Source organism: Mirounga leonina, unplaced genomic scaffold (genome assembly GCF_011800145.1).
Source record: "Mirounga leonina isolate KUSES-001 unplaced genomic scaffold, KU_Mleo_1.0 Mir_96, whole genome shotgun sequence".
NCBI lineage: Eukaryota > Metazoa > Chordata > Mammalia > Carnivora > Phocidae > Mirounga > Mirounga leonina.
In genome coordinates this window covers 6,753,092-6,772,978 of record NW_023270871.1, presented here as the reverse complement: position 1 = coordinate 6,772,978, position 19,887 = coordinate 6,753,092, and the positions used below count along the sequence as shown (strand labels likewise).

The 19,887-nt window shown below is 38.3% G+C and overlaps 1 protein-coding gene across 3 annotated transcripts in view; it reads right to left on the bottom strand.

Annotated features, from left to right (window-relative positions):
- LOC118006413 (F-box only protein 4) overlaps positions 1-19,887 on the bottom strand; it is a 382,076-nt gene that overhangs the window by 222,759 nt on the left and 139,430 nt on the right. The gene's annotated exons all lie outside the window — the stretch shown is intronic.

The following is a 19,887-nucleotide window of genomic DNA, read 5'->3' as shown; positions in this document are numbered from 1 at the left end:
AATATTTGTCAGTTGTTTTCTAATCAAGATTCTGTTCTTCTCACATCAAGGAATCACTTAGGAGACAAACAACAACATATAATAATTAGATTTGATTGAATATAATTGATTTGAATGTTAATGAAACAGTGCCTCCAATATGTTTTATTTCACTTAAATTTTGATGACACTTAAGCAGTTGTCTTGCTTCCCCCAACCTGCCACCACTATTTCTCCCTACCATCGCATTTGACACTGTTCCTGTGCTTATCAACATTGTTTGTCTGAAAGCCTTTTAATCAGCTGTGGGTGAAGTTGCAGAGGAGCTCTCAGCTCTTCCAGCTCTCTCACCTCCCATGTTAGTTGCCAAGGGAACCACTTCACTGAGTCAACAATAAAAGACTCATCAAATTTGGTTGTTTTTTTCTTTTGCCTTGATGAGAGCCACTGAAATGTCCTCTTGCTTCAGACCACATGTGTCAATCTCTTCCATTTCTTTGCATAAGATCTGAAAGCAATCTTTATTTATAGTAAGGGATGAAAGAGGGAAGTTTGACAAGCTAGTGTTGTGAAAGTTAGCTGAGATCAGTGCCATAGAAACAATATGTTCTCTGAAAGGAAAATTTAAAGTATTATCTTGAGATATTTGGACAGAATTTTCAGCTGTATGTCCTGTTTGATTGGAGTGGGATGGATAGGTTTGTATTTTATTCTGACCAGTCTTTTGAAACATCAATAAGGCAAATGATGAGCCTGCCCTTTAAGGCAGGACAGGATCTAAACTGCCTTTGTTTGCTTCTATAGTACTCTTGTCCACTGGCACAAATAAACTCTCAACAAATGTAGAGAATTTTTCACCAATGGCTGCTGCCAACCTACAGAAGTTCTTCTGTACTGTTTTAAAATATCCAGTCAAGTTACTGTCTAGAAAAATCTAGAGGCTGGTGAGGAAGAGTCTCTGCAGCCTTTCTACTCAATACACCCTGCCCTTACCTCTTTTGAGTTGTAAGCAATAAAGCTCCATGAACACAGGAGAAGGAAGTCCCCTTGAAGAGAAATGGTCCCACGGCCCCTTGTGGGAGTTCGGGGTGAGAGAAAAATGTTCTGCCTACGCACCCTCATTTCCAATCTTTTATGCAAAAAATATGAAGTTAAAATGGGCATTGTGGGGAATTTTCCTTGGGGAAAATGAAAACAATGTCCTAGGACAGCTGAGGTGAACAGAAGGGTAGATAGAGTAGGGTCTGGAATGGGAAGAGCCAGCCCCACTCTTTTTACCCAGGTTTCTATGCGGTAGAGGGAAGTGGTCTTGTTTTTACTATATTTTTGTACCAGTCAAGCCACCTGCCCAGCTTCTCAGTTTTGACTGTTCCTCAAATTGTGGTCATTTATTACCTGCATCATCATCACCTGAGGCTCATAAAATAACTGCAATGTCCTAGGCTGGACCCCAGATCTGTTGAATCAATCTGAGGATGGAAGCCAACATCCATACGCTTAACAATTACCCCAGGTGATTCTTATTTATATAATGCATAAAGACTAATGCAAGAGAGTCTGTGATAGTGGTAAAAAGGGAGAGGGCACAGGGCAATCTTCTCAGAACCCAAGTTCTAAATATGGATGAGCTTTTTGGGATGGGAGGGTCCATAATATACCTAAAGTTGTTTGAGAATTTTTGTGTGAAAGCATGTCTACATACATCTTTCTGGTGAAGGGCTTTGGATCTTCAATCAGATTCCCCAAGGAGTACACGACTCTCTCCAAAATGTTAAGAGCCACTTGTTTGCAGAATGCTTGAGTTGATGTCAGAAATAGTGGCAAGTATCTACAAAATAAAATGTCTTGAATAATCTCCTACTCTCACTCCTTCCTTTAACTCCCCTGAAACACTTCCCCAGTGTGGATATTGAAATTGTCCAGATTCATCAAAATCTCACTTACCAAATCTATTTGGTTTGTAATCAAACAAAATGATACAGTGAGTATTTTAATGGCTTTCTTTTTTGGACCAAATGATTAACTCAAACCAGAAAACAAAAGGTTAATTTTGTCCTCTGCCCACATTACGAAAACAAAATCAGTGTTGATGCAGTCACTCCACTTCTCCAAAAACCAAAGTGGTTTCTGAGAAATCCCTCACCACTTTGGAGAGTGAACGACTAGAACATTCATGATTAGAGAAATCAGATTAATTGGCCCACAGTATGATGTGAGAGTGTGTTCCTTAATGACGATAGCTGTGCAAAGTGGATGCACACAGCACTCATCCAGAATGGCTCAGGGAACTAAGGCCATGTTTCTCAAAGTGTGCTGAGAAAACGGCATGACCAGAGTTATCTCGGGAAACCTGATAAGATGCCGATCCCCTGTACCCATCTAGACCTTAAGAATCAGAATCACTAGTGATGGGTCCAGAAAACTGGCAGATAGGACAAGTATTGAGGAAATTGGTAACTATGAAACATTAAAAAATTTGAGAGTTCTCCGGGTAACATTTCTCCTGAGTCATCTTTGCATAAGGATAAAAGTGACGGTACAGAGAAGCAGTGCCATTGAGCCCAGGACCTGAAGCACACTGTCGAGAAATAGCAAAGTGGCACCCAGTCTCTCCCCACAGGGGATTTTAATCCTGTCCAGATGTTTATTTTAGAAGGCTGAGAATTGGAAAATGATTGCATAATCATAAAACTTCTGTCCTGAATGCAATTAAGAAGCTTATTACACCATTGTGTTAGAAATCTTAAAACATCATTATTCTATATTTGAAAACCCCAATGAGTATCTCCTCCACTCAACCAAAAGGGCTCACCCTATTAATATCCCACCTCTAAGACTCTCTGACTGATAAAGGATGTTTCAGACCTGAGCCTGTCCATCTCCTGGTATAGGCAGGCTTGGGGATGGGTGAGGACTTCACATATTGTGGTTTTACTGCCTTCAGAAGGGTGTGTCTGTGAGACCAGGGAATCCATTCCCAATTTGGTCAGTCCCAAGAGAAACAAAACATTTCTGTTTATTCTTTTCCTTTTATTAGTCTCTGAAATTGTCACTGTTTAGAGCTCAGGCTGAGATGATTCTTGAATGTTCATTGTTTCCATACTAAAGCATTTCTAAGGAAGTTGGGAATAGATCTATAGCCATAAATAACATAATTCATTTGTCATCAGATAATTAGTGAGAATGTTTGCTACGTCTTCTTGTATTTTTTTGCTCTCTCCCAATGTCTATGCAAAAGAGAGACCTGCCTCCTGAAAATAAAGTTGTATTTTAACATTTCTGTCTTTTTTAAAAAGAAAGAAAAAGAGTGTTAAAGCAAGGCACCAAATTTACTAGGAGGTATAAGCAGATCAGTAGATACGAAGTGATGTCAGAGAGCTATGTCCACCCCTGCCTGCTGCCATAAACTTCCGTGGAAAGAATTTCACAGTAGGGCTTGCTGAAAGACCTTTTCACTAGTCTCCCCAACTAGTTAATGAGGTAATTTACACTGCTCCCATGAAGTTCTGAGCTATTAGAGCTGATAGGGGCAGCAACTCTGACTTGGTATTTATTGTGGACAGAACAGTGCCCCCCACCCAAATGTCCACATCCTAATTCAAAGAGTCTCTGAATATGTTATTTTATATAGCAGGGAAATTAATGTTGCAATTAGAATTAAGGTTGTTAATCAGCTGATGTTAAGAAAGGGAGATTATCCTAGATTATTCAGATGAGCCCAATGTAACCAGAAGGGTCCTTAAAAGTAGAAGAGGGAGGCAGAAGAGTATGAGACTATTCAGTGTGAGGACTTGACATGCCATGCTGGCTTTGAAGATGGAAAGAGGCTACGAGCCAAGGGATATGGGCAGCCTCTAGAAGATGTTAAAGGTAAGGAAACGAATTCTTTCCTAGATGTTCCACAATGTAACACAGCCCTCCCAACACCTTGATTTTAGTAAGTGAGACCCATTTCAGACTTCTGACCTACAGAATTACGAGACAGGAAATCTGTGTTTTGGTAAAGCCACTAAGCTTGTGGTAATGTGTTACTGTAGCATTGGTAAAACTAATACATTCATCTAAATATTTATATCTCTTTTAACTTTTCAGAACAAAGTAAATTTTTAGTAGTTAAAAAAATTAATCTGGATTTTTCTTCAAATTGAGGGAACTTTCAGACAATTTCCTATTTCACTTTAATTATCCCTAACATCTGAGCAATGCTTGACCTATCGTAGTCATATTAGACACTTACGATGATCATCATGATATAATAATAGAGAATCTTGAGCACTGAAAGGGCTTCAGCTTCTGGGGAGATATTAATGTTCAGGTCTGGGCTTATGACTTTAGCAGCCCTAGATATCTTAGAGGAAAGTAGGGTATGGGATGGAAAAGATGCTCAATCAGGAGAAAGTTCATCTTCCAGCATCTGCTATGAAGAGAACATGTTTTGATTGTATTCACATCATATAAAGCTACTCACTAATATCTAAATTCTGATGATGTGCAGGTCTTCTCAGGCATTATACACAGGATGATAACATTTATAGATTTAACTTCTTATTCTGTTGCTTATTTCTAAGTGAAGAGCCCAGTGGGGATTCTATTCTCTTCCTTACCCACCAGCTGTCCTTCTCAATTAATTGCTGCTTATGTTCAGAAGAGCTGGTTTAAGAACTGTTCTTTTTCAACACTATCTCCTATTGGCTATAATAATCATCATATTCTCCACCCTAAAACAGTCAAATGCTGTTTCGTTGAGAATGAAAATTCTTTTCATTTCCTTCATTCTATAAAAATGTAATATTTTAAATGCATTAAGCATTCTGTCCTTCCCACTCTGAAAATCAGCAAAGCAACTTTTTGTAGGACTTAAGATTTTAGGACAGATTCCAAAACAATGTCTTTAAAAACTAGAGATGGTGGGGCACCTGGGTGGCTCAGTCGTTAAGCGTCTGCCTTCGATTCAGGTCATGATCCCAGGGTCCTGGGATCGAGCCCCGCATCGGGCTCTCTGCTCGGCCGAGAGCCTGCTTCTCCCTCTCCCACTCCCCCTGCTTCTGTTCCCTCTCTAGCTGTCTCTCTCTCTAATAAATAAAATAAAATCTTTAAAAAAAAAACAAAAAACTAGAGATGGTAACTAACATTTATGTAGTACCTAATATATGCCAGGGAATTTTGCACATTATCACATTTGATATCTGTAATAACCCTATAAATTCTATATGATGTCTATTTTTCACATAAAGAAACAGCAGCTAAGGGCGCCTGGGTGGCTCAGTTGGTTAAGCGACTGCCTTCGGCTCAGGTCATGATCCTGGAGTCCCGGGATCGAGTCCCGCATCGGGCTCCCTGCTCGGCAGGGAGTCTGCTTCTCCCTCTCCCACTCCCTGTTTGTGTTCCCTCTCTTGCTGTGTCTTTCTCTGTCAAATAAATAAATAAAATCTTTAAAAAAAAAAAAAAAGAAAGAAACAGCAGCTAAGAGAAATCTTAACAATTTTCCAAATATCATGTAGATGGTAAATAGTATAGCTGGGAATTTAAGACCAGGTCTGTCTGATTCTCTTTCCTGTTCTTTCCACAATGGCCCGCTGTTTTACAGCTAAACAGTGAAAATACGAAAGTGAAGTTGATACCTTTATTGCAGGGACTGATGTAAAATATATAATATTTATTTACCAATTTTTTACTAGACTTTATTTTTTATAGTAGTTTTAGGCTTAGAGAAAAACTGCATGGAGTATATAGAGAATTCCTATTTACCCCCTTCTGCTGCTTCCCCCCAACACATAGTTTCTCCCATTGTTAACTGTGTATTAGTGTGCATTTGTTACAATTTATGAGCTAAATTTGATATATTAATATTAACTAATTCCATTGTTTACTTTAGCTTTCCCTTTTTGTGCCAATAGTTTAGTGGGTTTTGACAAATGCAAAATGTCATGTATCCACCATCTGTATAACAGTATCATGCAGAATAGTTTCACTGCCCTAAAAATGCCACCTATTCATCCCTCACTCCCTCCCGCTGAACCTCTGGCAACCACTGATCTTCTCATTTTCTCTATAGTTTTGCCTGTTCCAGGATGTCCGTTGGTTGGAATCATAAGTTTGTGTCTTTCTCAAACTGACTTCTTTCATTTAGCAACATGCATTTGTTTCCTCCATGTCTTTTCATAGCTTGATAGCTCATTTCTTTTTATCACTTAATAATTCTCCATTGTTTGGGTATCCTACAGTGTTTATTCATTCACTTATTGAAGGATCTCTTGGTTGCTTCCAAATTTTGGCAATTATAAACAAAGCTGCTATAAACATTCATGTGCATATTTTTGTGTCAATATAAGTTTTTAGCTCATTTGGGTAAATGCCAAGGAGCATGATTGATGGATCTTATGATAAGTTTATGTTTAGCTTTGGAAGAAACTGACAAACTATTTACCAAAGTGACTGTACCATTTCTGCATTCCCACCAAAAATGAATGGGTGTTACTGTTGCTCCACATCCTTACCAGCATTTGGTGTTGTCATTGTTTGAGATTTTTGCCACTCTAATAGTTGTGTAGTGGTATCTCATTGTTTTCATTTGCAATTCCCTAATGACATATGATTTTGAGCACCTTTTCAAATTTCTGTTTGCCATCTGTATATCTTCTTTGATAAGGGATGTTCAGATCCTTCACACATTTTATAATTGGATTGCTTGTTTTCTTAATGTTGAGTTTAAGAGTTCTTTGTATATTTTGGATTCCAGTCCTTTAACAAATACATGGTTTGCAAATATTATCTCCCAGTCTGTGGCTTGTCATTACCTTCTCTTAACAGTGTCTTTCGCAGAGTACAAGTTTTTCATTTTAATGAAGTCCGACTTGTCAGTCTTTTTTTTCATGGGTCAAGCTCTTAGTGTTGTATCTAAAAAGCCATTACCAAACCCAAGATCACCTAGACTTTCCCCTATTTTTCTTCTAAGAGTTTTATTGTTTTGCATTTTAAATTTCGGTCTATGACACATTCTGAGTTAACTTTTGTGAGAGGTGTAAAGTCTATGTCTAGATTCATTTTTTGCATGTGGATGACCATTTGTTGAAAAGACTATCTTTGCTACATTGTATTGCCTTGGCCCCTTTGTCAAAGAGCAGTTGGCTATATTTGTATGGGTTTATTTCTAGGTTCTCTATTTGGCTCCTTTAATCTATTTTTCTATTCTTTCAACAGTAACACACTGTCTTAACTAGAATCTTAGAATACTATGAAAAGAATGCCATTATATTATCCTTTGTAGCAGATATTTTATTTCTTTGCAAATTGATTATTCTTCCCCTATGACATTTGAAGTATGGCAGAAGGTAATTGGTTCTGCTTCGTGTTGGTCCCTTGTAGGACTTCTAGGTATTTCTTCCATCTTTTTCCTTCTATATGCAGATGAAATCCACTGCAATTAGTTTGGATTAAAGATAATTAATTAGTCATTGAGTGGGTAGAGTTACAGATGAAGTTAAAAATAGAGAATTCAAAAGTGTGAGGTCTCATTTGAATTCCCTTTTCCACTAATACTGAGATTCTTTCTTATCACACACTCCTCTAAGACAGACAGAATGGAGGTCATTGTTATTTTGGATGCACATCTCCATATCACCCATACATTTGAATAAATTCTCTCAGTCTCTTAGACTCTTTTCTCCTTCTTTAAGACCTCTCAAGAGTGGTAACATCAGTGGCTTTGTTTAGAGGTTAAATAGGTTAAGCAAAATTCTTTACCACTTCACTTAAATAAATTGAGGCCAGCCAAGATTAGATAAAGCATTTCTCCACAAAAAATAGTGCAGTTCTCCAGAGCTCTCCATTGGCATTTGGAACCAAGGTCTCTGTTAGCAACAAAGTGTAACATTTTTCTTGCTTTCTTTTCTGGGTAATGACCTTGAGGTAAGATTGAAAGTATAATTCAGCAATTTCTGGGATTCTTGGACAAATTCCATAATATCTTCAAAATTGCATATCAAGTCTAATTGCTAACATGATCATAGCTTTCTACTTTGATGCATTTTAATCATAAAATTAAAACTCTGTCAGTTTGGTCCAGATTAGATTCTCCATAAATTAAAATGAAGTTCAGATTACTTTTGCTAGTTCGGATAAATAGCCAAATTGATAGATTACATTTATAGTGGCTTTTCACCATTTAAAAGGATAAGGTATAATTTTGGCTTTAAAACACATAGCAATCAGAATTCTTCATGTGGGCCTGCTGATTTTAGAACACCCCTATTACAGCTGCTATGCATACAATTTCTCTGATCTTAAAGGGCTACCTAATAAACGTTTGGCTCCCTTTTCTTTTGTTAAAAAAAAAAAAAAAGGAAACATTACAGGTTACACACTGACTCTCTTTTGCTTAACTCATTCATTCATCAGTCACTTCCTGAATATTTATTATATACCAGGAAATATACTAAATGATGGGAGAAGGTAAATGAGTGAGAGGCAATCCCTTTCCCAAAAGAATTTACAGCCTATAGAAAAGATTACCTTCTAGTATGATGCCAAGAAAGGTCTCTTTCTGTGTCTTCAATACATTAAACATGTGGATCTTAATCACCAAGCATAATCCATTTTATTTCCAACTGAGAAGTTTAATCAAACATACCTAACATGGCTTGTAGTCTCCCCTTGTTTTAAAATAAACCTTCAGGGGCGCCTGGGTGGCTCAGTTGTTAAGCGTCTGCCTTCAGCTCAGGTCATGATCCCAGGGTCCTGGGATTGAGCCCCGCATCAGGCTCCCTGCTCAGCGGGGGGCCTGCTTCTCCCTCTCCCACTCCCCCTGCTTGTGTTCCCTCTCTCACTGTGTTCTCTCTCTGTGTCAAATAAATAAATAAATAAAATCTTAAAAATAAATAAATTAAATTAAATAAAATGAATCTTTCAAAATGAATCTTTCAAAAACAGAAACTAGTTCTCTATTCACATGTCTATTTCCATGGCCAGGTATGTAGTCTCAGGGTTTTTCTTGAGGTCAGTGCTGTTATTGAAGGGCCATGGCTCCTAGGTCAACTGGATTTTGGGCTTGGTAGAATAGTTTGGGGAAAGTTGTAACTTCCCTGGGTATAGAAAGAGTCTTGGGTTCTGATGAAAGCAGGAAGAAATCATGAATGTGGATGGGATTAAGAAGGTCAGTAAGTGTTGCCTCACTTGATTAGTTTCTAAATCCTTGTAAACTTAATTTAATAATGGCTTTTGTCCCAATTAACACCAGCCTAAGAGGACTACCCCCAATCTACAATTTAAATAGCTGAAAAGAAAAAGGTCTCTATGTCTTCAATGCATTGATAAGAATCACAAAATGCAAGACCATAATGAAATCAAAGAAAAGGAAGTATTCTCTGCAGACATAAATTATCTAATGAAAAAAGTTGGAGAGAAAAAATTAAAACAAATCCCCTCAAGAGTACTGTGTTATTGCTATAAGAAGAACACAAATTAAAAAGAATATTTGGAATATAACACCCAAGAGCTTAATATATGAAATATTATATATTGTTTGAAACCATAAAAGTAAAATTGGGATCGGCATCTGCTGAATGCTTTAAAGAACTCTTTGTTCACCTTTGACCAAAAATGTGCAAATGAGTTCAACTAATGCTAAATCCAAGAGAAAAAGGACATAAAACCATTTGTGTAGAAGAGCCAGAAAAGTGCAGACAGTGAGAAGAGCCAAGGAAAAAGTACTGACAATGATTTAAAAATAGGAACAAACAGCAATAAGTGGAAGAAACATCACTCAAGCAGTTAACTATGAGGACATCCAACACTCCTGTGCAGCTGCTCGGGTCTCTTTTCAAAACGTGAGCCAAAATAACTCAGGGAGCTATTCTTGACTTTAAATGGGGGAATACAACCCTGGCAAATTACGAGGATGCTCAGTGTTAATACTGCTGGGGAATTTCAAATAGGTTAGTGCCTGTCTGAAAATTCCAGATGCTAAAATTTGCAAACATGTCTTCATACCAGAAGTGTGCTCTACGTAAAATGCAAACATTCATAATTTGTTTTTATGTTCCTCTTTGTATAATTCATAATTTTACATTTTAAGTCCCTTGTACAACTACTAAATTATTTTGTCTTGACAGGTATATAGGCCATTTATCATTCCCCATTTTTTATTTTCATTTTTTGTTTAAAATATGAATCTAGTTTATAAGTAGAAAGAGACTGCATTTATTGAGCACCTACTATTGGCAGATTCTGTAATACATATAGAAGCCAAAGCAGAATGTAGGCTTTCTGGGCCATTAATGTGTTTTGAAAAGCAATAATATTGTAATATAATGGGCTCAGAGCTGAAGCTTTGGTCTTGCTCCTTTTTCTCATTAGGAATAATCTTCGCCCTTTTCCCTAAAGTATTAAATAACAAGAAAGAGAGTTCCATGGGTGAAATGAATAAAACAGTGAGTATATTTTTGCTTTGTGCAAGTTACCAGTTGAAATAAAGATCATAAATATCACATAGGTTCTATTGCCCCAACTGTGCATATTGCAAAGAGTCTCAAAAGCCAACAAGACAACACTAAAGCTCCTATGTTATAAACTCATTCAGAAAACCTTCCCTCATAATAGCACAGTTATTCTCTAACAGGTATGTATTCTTAATTTCCTTCTTCGCTTCCTATAAAGAATAGTGGCTTTGGTGAACTTTTCCTGGGTTCAAATTCTGGTTCCACCATTTACTAGCTATGTAAATTGCTTAACTTTGATTTATTTTCATCTGTCAAATAAGGATAATAATACTGCCTGGCTGTGCTGTTGTGAATCTTAAATAAGATATATGCGTTTAGCACAATTTTAGCACACAACTGACACTCAATAAATGCTAGTTTTCCTTTCTACTGCATTATAACTATTGAACTCATCAATAGTTCATCATTTCCCCTGCACAAATCTTTCAAAAAAATTTAACTTCAACCATCATCCTTCTTATAAAGCCAAAGAATATTTGAGCTAAAAATAATCTTAGAGATTATCTACTCCAACCTTCAATGGTTTCATAATCCTCAGTAGGGTCTAAGTATAGGTAAGGAAACAGACCCAGAGGGGTGAAGTGACCTGTTCAAGGTCACGGAGGTGGTGAGAGGTAGAATTTTAGGGCCAGATCACAAGTCTCAAGGCAATGTTTATTCCTATATTCTTCAGGGCCTCCCGACAGATGGTTTTCAAATCCAGAAAAGATTTTAAAAAATTGAGTCTTTTACAATGCTCTTTCTCATTGAAATCTTCCTCTTTGCCTTAAAGAAATGGCAAATTGGACCTTGAGAATTTGGGCTTGAGATGTTTGCATTATACTTATTGTTCATTTATTTATTTGTGTTGTAGAGTATATGATGCTGGTTCAGGAACCATTTTCAGACTCCAGAGGTAGTGCTGCTGACTTAGAATTACAATGTTTGTTTCTCACAGCAGAAGTCTGGAAGGCCAAATATTCCTTCTTCCCTTTGATACCTGCTTGTTTGGTTTGGTTTCAATGTCAAAAAGTCATTTCATGGGGAGAATTTTGACTCAAAAGCTAACAAAGAAGTCAAACTTCTTAAATTGTGACAGGGTGGAAGACACCCTAGAATGAACTGCTTATCTAAATCCATTAAACTGGCAATTCTTTTAACAAATTAGGTGGGTAAGACAACTCCTTAGTAACCAGGAGTTGTGTATTCAGACAGCCACTGCATTCACCTAAAAGAAATAAAGTAACATATTCTCAAACAGTGTTCTAATGTTGTGGACAACAGTAGATGATTCCATTTTGGCCTGGATTCAAGAGTTTATTTGTTGACATGCCAGAAGTATCTTATCAGTAGCCAGTTTTAGCTAGTAAGCTTTCTCATAGTGTGAATCCCCTAAGGAGAAAAAAGCAAGAAGAACAACAACAACAAAGTATGATGAAGTTCTACAGTAAAACTTTCAATGAAAGTAAGAAAATGAAATTCTTCAGGATTTCTCCGCACCTCAAACTGAGCTATGCTTTTTACCATTTCCAAGTATTCTGTCTAGATGGATGAGCAGTAAAGGATAACATGGGTTTCAGGACATCCTAGACTTCCCTATCAGTCACACATTAAATAAAATTTTATTGAGGATCTACTATATTCCAAAAGTTAATTAAAAAGTCTGGATATGGGGCACCTGGGTGACTCAGTCAGCTGAGCATCTGGCTCTTGATTTAGGCTCTGGTCATGATCTCAGGGATTGAGCACCACCCCACCACCACCCCGAGCTGGGCTCTGTTCCCAGCAGGGAGTCTGCTTGAGATGTTCTCTCTCTCTCCCTCTGTCCCTCCCTGCTGCTCACACACACACACACACACACACACACACACACACACACACACTCTCTCTCTCTCTCTCTCTCTCTCTCTCTCTCTATCTCCAAATAAATAAATAAATTCTTTAAAAAACAAAAGTCTGGGTATGACATAGTCTTACACACACCCTCTCTTCCCACTGCACATGTGCACCCATGTGCTCTTTCTTTCATCATCTTCGCATTCAACAAATAAACTTGTTATCCAGGTGAAACACTCTTCCCCCTCCTAGTCTGCATCCCTTCCAGCCAGAATTGAGGCTGCAAGCTGTCCTCTCTGAAGTGGTATTACCCAATATTGGGCTAAATGTGCTTCTGACCAAATTGGTTCTGTTATCAGAGCAATATTTGTACATAGTGTCCTTTCTTTCCCTCTTCCCAATTTTGGCTTTTAAAATCTCAGACAGTGTCACTTAGTTGTATGAAAATACTATGATACTATCATAAAGCCAACTGGCTTATGGTATTTTCTACTTCAAAGCATTATTGGCTACAGAGGTAAATTATTAGGAAAACTTGAGGGGAAAAGGGGGATACTTCTCACAAATGAAGACAGGCTGAAAATGTTAGGTGCAAGTGATCCTAATGTTTAGCACATTAAACAGTGCTATTACCCATTCCTATTTTGGCGCCCCAGCCAAAGAATACCCAGTGACTCCTGCCAGGTAGTGTTAAATTTAATTGAAGTTGAAGTGACTTTTCTGAGAACAGAGGCTATGAAATACATCTTTGTATTCCCAGCACATAGTAGGTGGAAGGCACAGCTATATATATTCTCTTAGAATAAGAGACAATGGTAATAATCATATGCACGGCTGTGATCAATACACACTCACCCCTGGTTGATTCAAAGCAGATTCTATTTATAGCTAGTGGTGGAAGGAAAAACCTAAGCTTGGTTCACAGGTGGATTGGCTTGGTAGGTAGGTTCAAGCTGAAAATGTACTGCTATTGAACCATATTCCACTCAAGGATGCCCCTGAAAGACAATGATGAGTGTCCTCCACAGGGAGGAAATCCTACACTGGGAAGAACTTCAAGCAGTGCATCTGGTCATCCACTTTGAGAATCACAAAAAAGCAGTCTACAATAAGGGTAAAAATTGACTGCATGATAAATGGCTTATCTGGTGAGTTAGAAGCCTGGGAGGAGTACAATTAGATTAGGGGCATGGAAGAAGCATTTGGATGGAGCTGGGGAAGGAGTACAACATATAATAATATTTGCATCATAAATCAGTGCTCACAAGACAGTGCCATCATGGAAGAGGAACTATATAACAAAGTTGACAGGGTGACTTGGCCAATAGATGGCAATCAGCATCTGTTGTTGGCTGACTCAGCACTCATGCAATGTCTCTAGAACAGAGAAGTAATGGTGACAGAGATGAAGGCCATGTGACAGCCCAAACAGCATGGGTTCCCTCTTATGAAGGATGATCAACTGCTGCCACCAGTGAGTGTCCAATAGGCCAGCAACAGATAACACTGAGAATACAGTATCATCCTTCAAAGAGTCCAATCAGTTATTTGGTCCAAGTTGATTACATCAAACCACTTCTACATTACAGGGGCAATATTTCATCTGGACTGTCAATCAACTTTCAGTCTCTTCCCATAGCACCCAGCTAGCAGCACTCCAAAGTGTCTGCTCTAAGCCTCCAAATCCCATTTAGCATTACTAGGGACCAAGAAACAAACTTTATGGCAAAAGATGTGCAATGGTGGAATGTAGCCATGGTATCTATTTATTGACCCCACCACATTCTGGATCATCCAGAAGCTGCTGACTTAATAGTGGTGGAAAGTCCTTTTGAGGGCTATTGAAGTGAAGACAATTTACATGGATGGAGAGCTCTTTAGGATGTAGTATATACCCTAAAACAATGGACATTAATAGTTCTGTGTCACCAGTAAGTAGACTGCAAGCTCTGGGAACAAGAGGAATGGGCCCAGTCATCATCACTCCCAGTCACCCACTCAGGGAATTTGTGTTTCCCCAATTCTGTAACTTAGGCTCTGTGGTCCTGGTTTCAAAAGGGACATGCTTCCACCAGGAGACACAAGGAGAATCCCAATAAACTTAAAGCTATGACTAACTCCTGGTTACTTTTAGCTCCTCAAACAAGTAGACCATCAGACAAAAAACAGTTACCATACCAGCAGGGGTAACTGACCCTGTTCATCATGAGGAAATAAAGTACTGCTAGCCAATGCAAGCAGGGCGATTTGTTGGGTTATCCCTTTGTACTTCCATGACCAATTTTACTATAACAAACAAGTCCAATAACCACAGACTGACAAAAGCATGGTAACTGCATCAGATGCCATGAGGCAAGCCAACCAGTGCAGCAGAGGTGCTAGCCAAGGAAGAGACATTCTAGAATAGCTGGTAGAGAAGAAAGGATAAAAAGTATCTCCAGATCAATTGCACCACAGGAGCTATAGTTTATTTAAATAAACTTGTTGTAAGTCTTCCCCAAACACTGACCATTCAGGACCCTGGAAAAGCTGTGACTAGATGGAGTTAACTTAATTTGAGAAACAAGTGTATCTGAACACTGCAAGGCAGGTACTATAGCAGGCCTCATGGTTGCTCTGCCCAGATCCACTTTACTGGGCTGGAACACCCATCCCCCAGTTCTCGTGCCTTAGCCCATTAGCTCATTAATGGCTCATAGCTATTTCCCTCTTCCTAAGGGAGCCATTATAATAATTCCAGGGGTCAGCAACCCACAGTGACCCTGGATAAGCTGCTGAAATTCATGCTCCATAGCTTCCAGTGGAACCAACCTGGTTCCAGCTGGTCTCCAGCTGAGACCACATCCTTGCTTAGCCCCTCCCTCTGTCCTATCCTGCTCTCACTAACACCCATCCTCTTCTGAAATCACTTCCTCAATAAATCATTATACAAGAATCCCAGTCCCTGGCTCTGCTTCTAGGAAACCCCATCTAAAACAGGGAACAAAAGGATCATTTGGCAGACAATCATCTCTCAGCCACAGATGACTTTAAAAGAAAAACATTTCTTCCAGATTCTTGTTGACCAAAATCACTTTTGTTTTAATATTAATAAAATATGCTCAGAGGTAAAGGTACTGTGGTTAGCTTTAACAAAACTATAAAAGCAGAATAAACTTGCCAGCCAATTAGATTAACTAAAGCAAAAATAAAATGTAAATGTATCATTTTAATGTAATGTGACAATTTTTTTTCTGAAACTAAATTGTCAATGTTTTTAAAAGCAGAAAGATGTAGCCCCAGACTTGGTTCTATATTTAGTCTGTTCCTGTATTTTAACCTCAACAATACAATTTCAGAGCATGTCATTGTTGTTATTGTTTAAGTATGTTCTACAAAATATCATTAATAACTTCCAGGCTTTTTTGCTAATTCAGAACAATCAGCGCTCATTCTAAACTAAAAGCCAGCTAGCAAACAATTCTTTAGTGGCAAATATAATAAATTCTCACTTGATAACTTGTTAAAGCATTCAGTCTTCCTTGAGGTAATGGTTCAGAATAAAATGGTTCAGGCTTTTTTGAGTTTGGAACATCTTTTCTGCATGCCTCATGAATATTCAATGCATCTACTACTTTTTTTTTTTAAGACTTTATTTATTTATTTGAGAGAGAGAATGAGATAGAGAGCATGAGAGGGGGGAGGGTCAGAGAGAGAGGCAGACTCCCCGCTGAGCAGGGAGCCCGACGTGGGACTCGATCCCAGGAATCCAGGATCATGACCTGAGCCGAAGGCAGTCGCTTAACCAACTGAGCCACCCAGGTGCCCCGCATCTACTACTTTTATCAGTTTGATCTACTATGCCACATCCATTCATGGGGTGCCCCCTGACACCAGTTTAGATTTCTTTGATGGGAGTAATACCAGAAATATAAAGGCAAATATGATCACTGAAATTAGGAAGCTATATGGAAAGCCCTCTCATAATCCCAAATGTGCATATGTTACATTAGGGATCATTAACAAATTAAAAATATACAGTTGAAAATTTCTCTTAAAGAATTCATATCCCCCTGCTAATATACTACATACACCATCCCCTCAGCTTGTATGCTTTATTTTGGGAAGCAATGCTCTAAAAGAACTATAAAATTCTTTCTAAACTAAAATTATATAAATTTTTCCAATCTCAAAGGCTGCCATAAACTATGATGGTTCAACTCAAAACAAAAACAAAATGGTAGGTATTAGAATATGCTGCCTTTGCATTCCCACTGGAAGACACTGACACTTTAACAGTGAGTTGAAACAATTACTGGTTTTCTCTCATAGTAGTGCCCTGGCTTCAAGAAACCCATTCTCATACTCAGAAAACTATAGAATACTCATAAAAGAAACTGAGGAAGACACAAAGAAATGGAAAAACATTTCATGCTCATGGATTAGAAGAACAAATATTGTGAAAATGTCTATGCTACCTAGAGTAATCTACACATTTAATGCAATCCCTATCAAAATACCATCAACTTTTTTAAAGAAATGGGACAAATAATCCTAGAATTTGGATGGAACCAGAAAAGACCCCGAATAGCCAGAGGAATGTTGAAAAAGAAAAGCAAAGATGGTGGTATCAAAATTCCGGACTTCAAGCTCTATTACAAAGCTTTAATCATCAAGACATTATGGTACTGGCACAAAAATAGACACATAGAACAATGGAACAGAATAGAGAGCCCAGAAATGGGCCCTCAACTCTGTGGTCAACTAATCTTCGACAAAGCAAGAAAGAATGTCCAATGGAAAAAAGACAGTCTCTTCAACAAATGGTGTTGGGAAAATTGGACAGCCACATGCAGAAGAATGAAACTGGACCATTTCCTTACACCATACACAAAAATAGACTCAAAATGGATGAAAGACCTAAATGTGAGACAGGAATCCATCAAAATCCTAAAGGAGAACACAGGCAGCAACCTCTTCGACCTCAGCCACAGCAACTTCTTCCTAGACACATCGCCAAAGGCAAGGGAAGCCAGGGCAAAAATGAACTATTGGGACTTCATCAAGATAAAAAGCTTCTGCACAGCAAAGGAAGCAGTCGACAAAACCAAAAGACAACGGGAAGAATGGGACAAGATATTTGCAAATGACATATCAGATAAAGGGCTGATATCCAAGATCTATAAAGAACTTCTCAAACTCAACACCCAAAAAACAAATAATCAAGCCAAAAAATGGGCAAAAGACATGAACAGACACTTCTCCAAAGAAGACAACAAATGGCTAACAGACACATGAAAAAATGTTCATCATCATTAGCTATCAGGGAAATTCAAATCAAAACCACATTGAGATACCACCACCTTACACCAGTTAGAATGGCAAAAATGGACAGGGAATGAAACAACAAATGTTGGAGAGGTTGTGGAGAAAGGGGAACCCTCTTACACTGTTGGTGGGAATGCAAACTGGTGCAGCCACTTTGGAAAACAGTGTGGAGGTTCCTCAAAAAGTTGAAAATAGAGCTACCCTATGACCCAGCAATTGCACTACTAGGTATTTACCCCAAAGATACAAATGCAGTGATCCTAAGGGGCACATGCACCCCAATGTTTATAGCAGCAATGTCCACAATAGCCAAACTATGGAAAGAGCCTAGATGTCCATCAACAGATGAATGGATAAAGAAGAGGTGGTATATATATACAATGGAATATTATGCAGCCAACAAAAAATGAAATCTTGCTATTTGCAATGATGTGGATGGAACTAGAGGGTATTATGCTAAGCAAAATAAGTCAATCAGAGAAAGACATGTGTCATATGATCTCACTGATATGAGGAATTTGAGAAACAAGACAGAGGATCATAGGGGAAGGGAGGGAAAAATGAAACAAGATGAAACCAGAGAGGGAAACAAACCATAAGAGTCTCTTAATCTCAGAAAACAAACTGAGGGTTGCTGGAGTGGAGGGGTGTGGGAGGGATGGGGTGGCTGGAGGATGGACACTGGGGAGGGTATGTGCTATGGCGAGCGCTGTGAATTGTGTAAGACTGATGAATCAAAGAACTGTACCCCTGAAATAAATAATACATTATATGTTAATAATAATTAAAAAAGAAACCTATTCTGGATTTTAAGGTTTTCTTTTCCTTTCCAAGTAGTAAAGATTTATGGATGAAACTGAATCATGGTTTAAAACAGTAAAACAAGGGGCACCTGGGTGGCTCAGTCGAAGTGACCACCTCTTGGTTTAGGCTCAAATCATGATCTCAGGGTACGGGATTAAGCTCTTGCTCAGTGTAGAGTCTGCTTAGGATTCTCTCTCCCTCTCTGTCCCTGCCCCACTTGTGCACGAGTGCCTTTTTCTCTCTCTCTCTCAAATAAATGAATCTTTTAAATAAATAAATAAAATAAAATGATAAAGCAAAATTTCTTTGTTTAAGGGGGAAAATGCCAGGGCACCTGGGTGGCTCAGGTGGTTAAGCATGTGTCTTTGGCTCAGGTCATGATCTCCAGGTCTTGGAATCGAGCCCCGCATCAGGCTCCCAGCTCAGCAGGGAGTCTGCTTCTCCCTCTCCCTCTGCCTCTCCCCCTGCTTGTGCTCTCTCCGTCTCTCTCTCTCTTAAATGAATGAATAAAATCTTTGAAAAAAAGGGGGGGAGATGCCTACTTTGAGCTAATTAAATTTCAGTGGCACTAATTCATATTAATTGCAAGAAAAATAAAGAATAAAAATATCCTCTCCATCTGAAGTGGCTCTGTGAATGGTTGACTCAGATATAAATGAATTGGCTGTCTCTGTCATCTCAGAGACAGAACATTTATTTTAAAAAAAAAAGCAAAACTGTTTTTAGAGATCAATTAAAAGTTTATGACATTTTGAAACTACATTAGGCATTTAGAGTCAATTTTCTTCTCAGAACTAACTCAAAAATAGCATTATAAGAAGTGATTTAAAGAAAAGATCGCTCACTAGTATATAAGATGCCCCCCTTTAGGTCTGACTAAATTGGATTATTGTGATGTGACCCAAGAGAACCCTATAAATTAACTGAAATCAGTTATCTGGTATCTTAGAGGAACAGAAGTTCTCAATTTGAGAATTTTTTTAGGACAGAGAATCTCAGCTTTTCTGTTGTAGTTAAAAACAGAGAAAATGTGCAGTCCTGCAGACCTAGGCTCGTATCTCATCTTCTTTGCCTTGGGCTATCTTCTGTGTAATTTTGTCACCATCATCTACAAAGCAAGAGTAAAATACTGAGCTTTCCTAGGATGACAAAATATATAAACAGCTTGGAATTATTGCTTGGGACACAGAGTCAAAAAATTTATATCCACTATGCATTTTTCACTTTTTCATTTCGAGGTAATTTTTAAATTCACTGCAACTGGTTTTCCTCAAGCACCTTTTTATGACCTCCTCCACCCTTACCCCATTCTTACCCTGACTCCTCCCCGGCATTACTTTCAAAAGTTAGTACTAAATACAATTCATACTTTTCAGGCTTTTCCTTACTTGACTTCTTTGAAGCATTGATGTTAGTAACCATTTATTTCCTTCTTAGAAAATTCTCCCTTGGTTTCCATCACACAGTGATCTCTTGGATTTCTTCT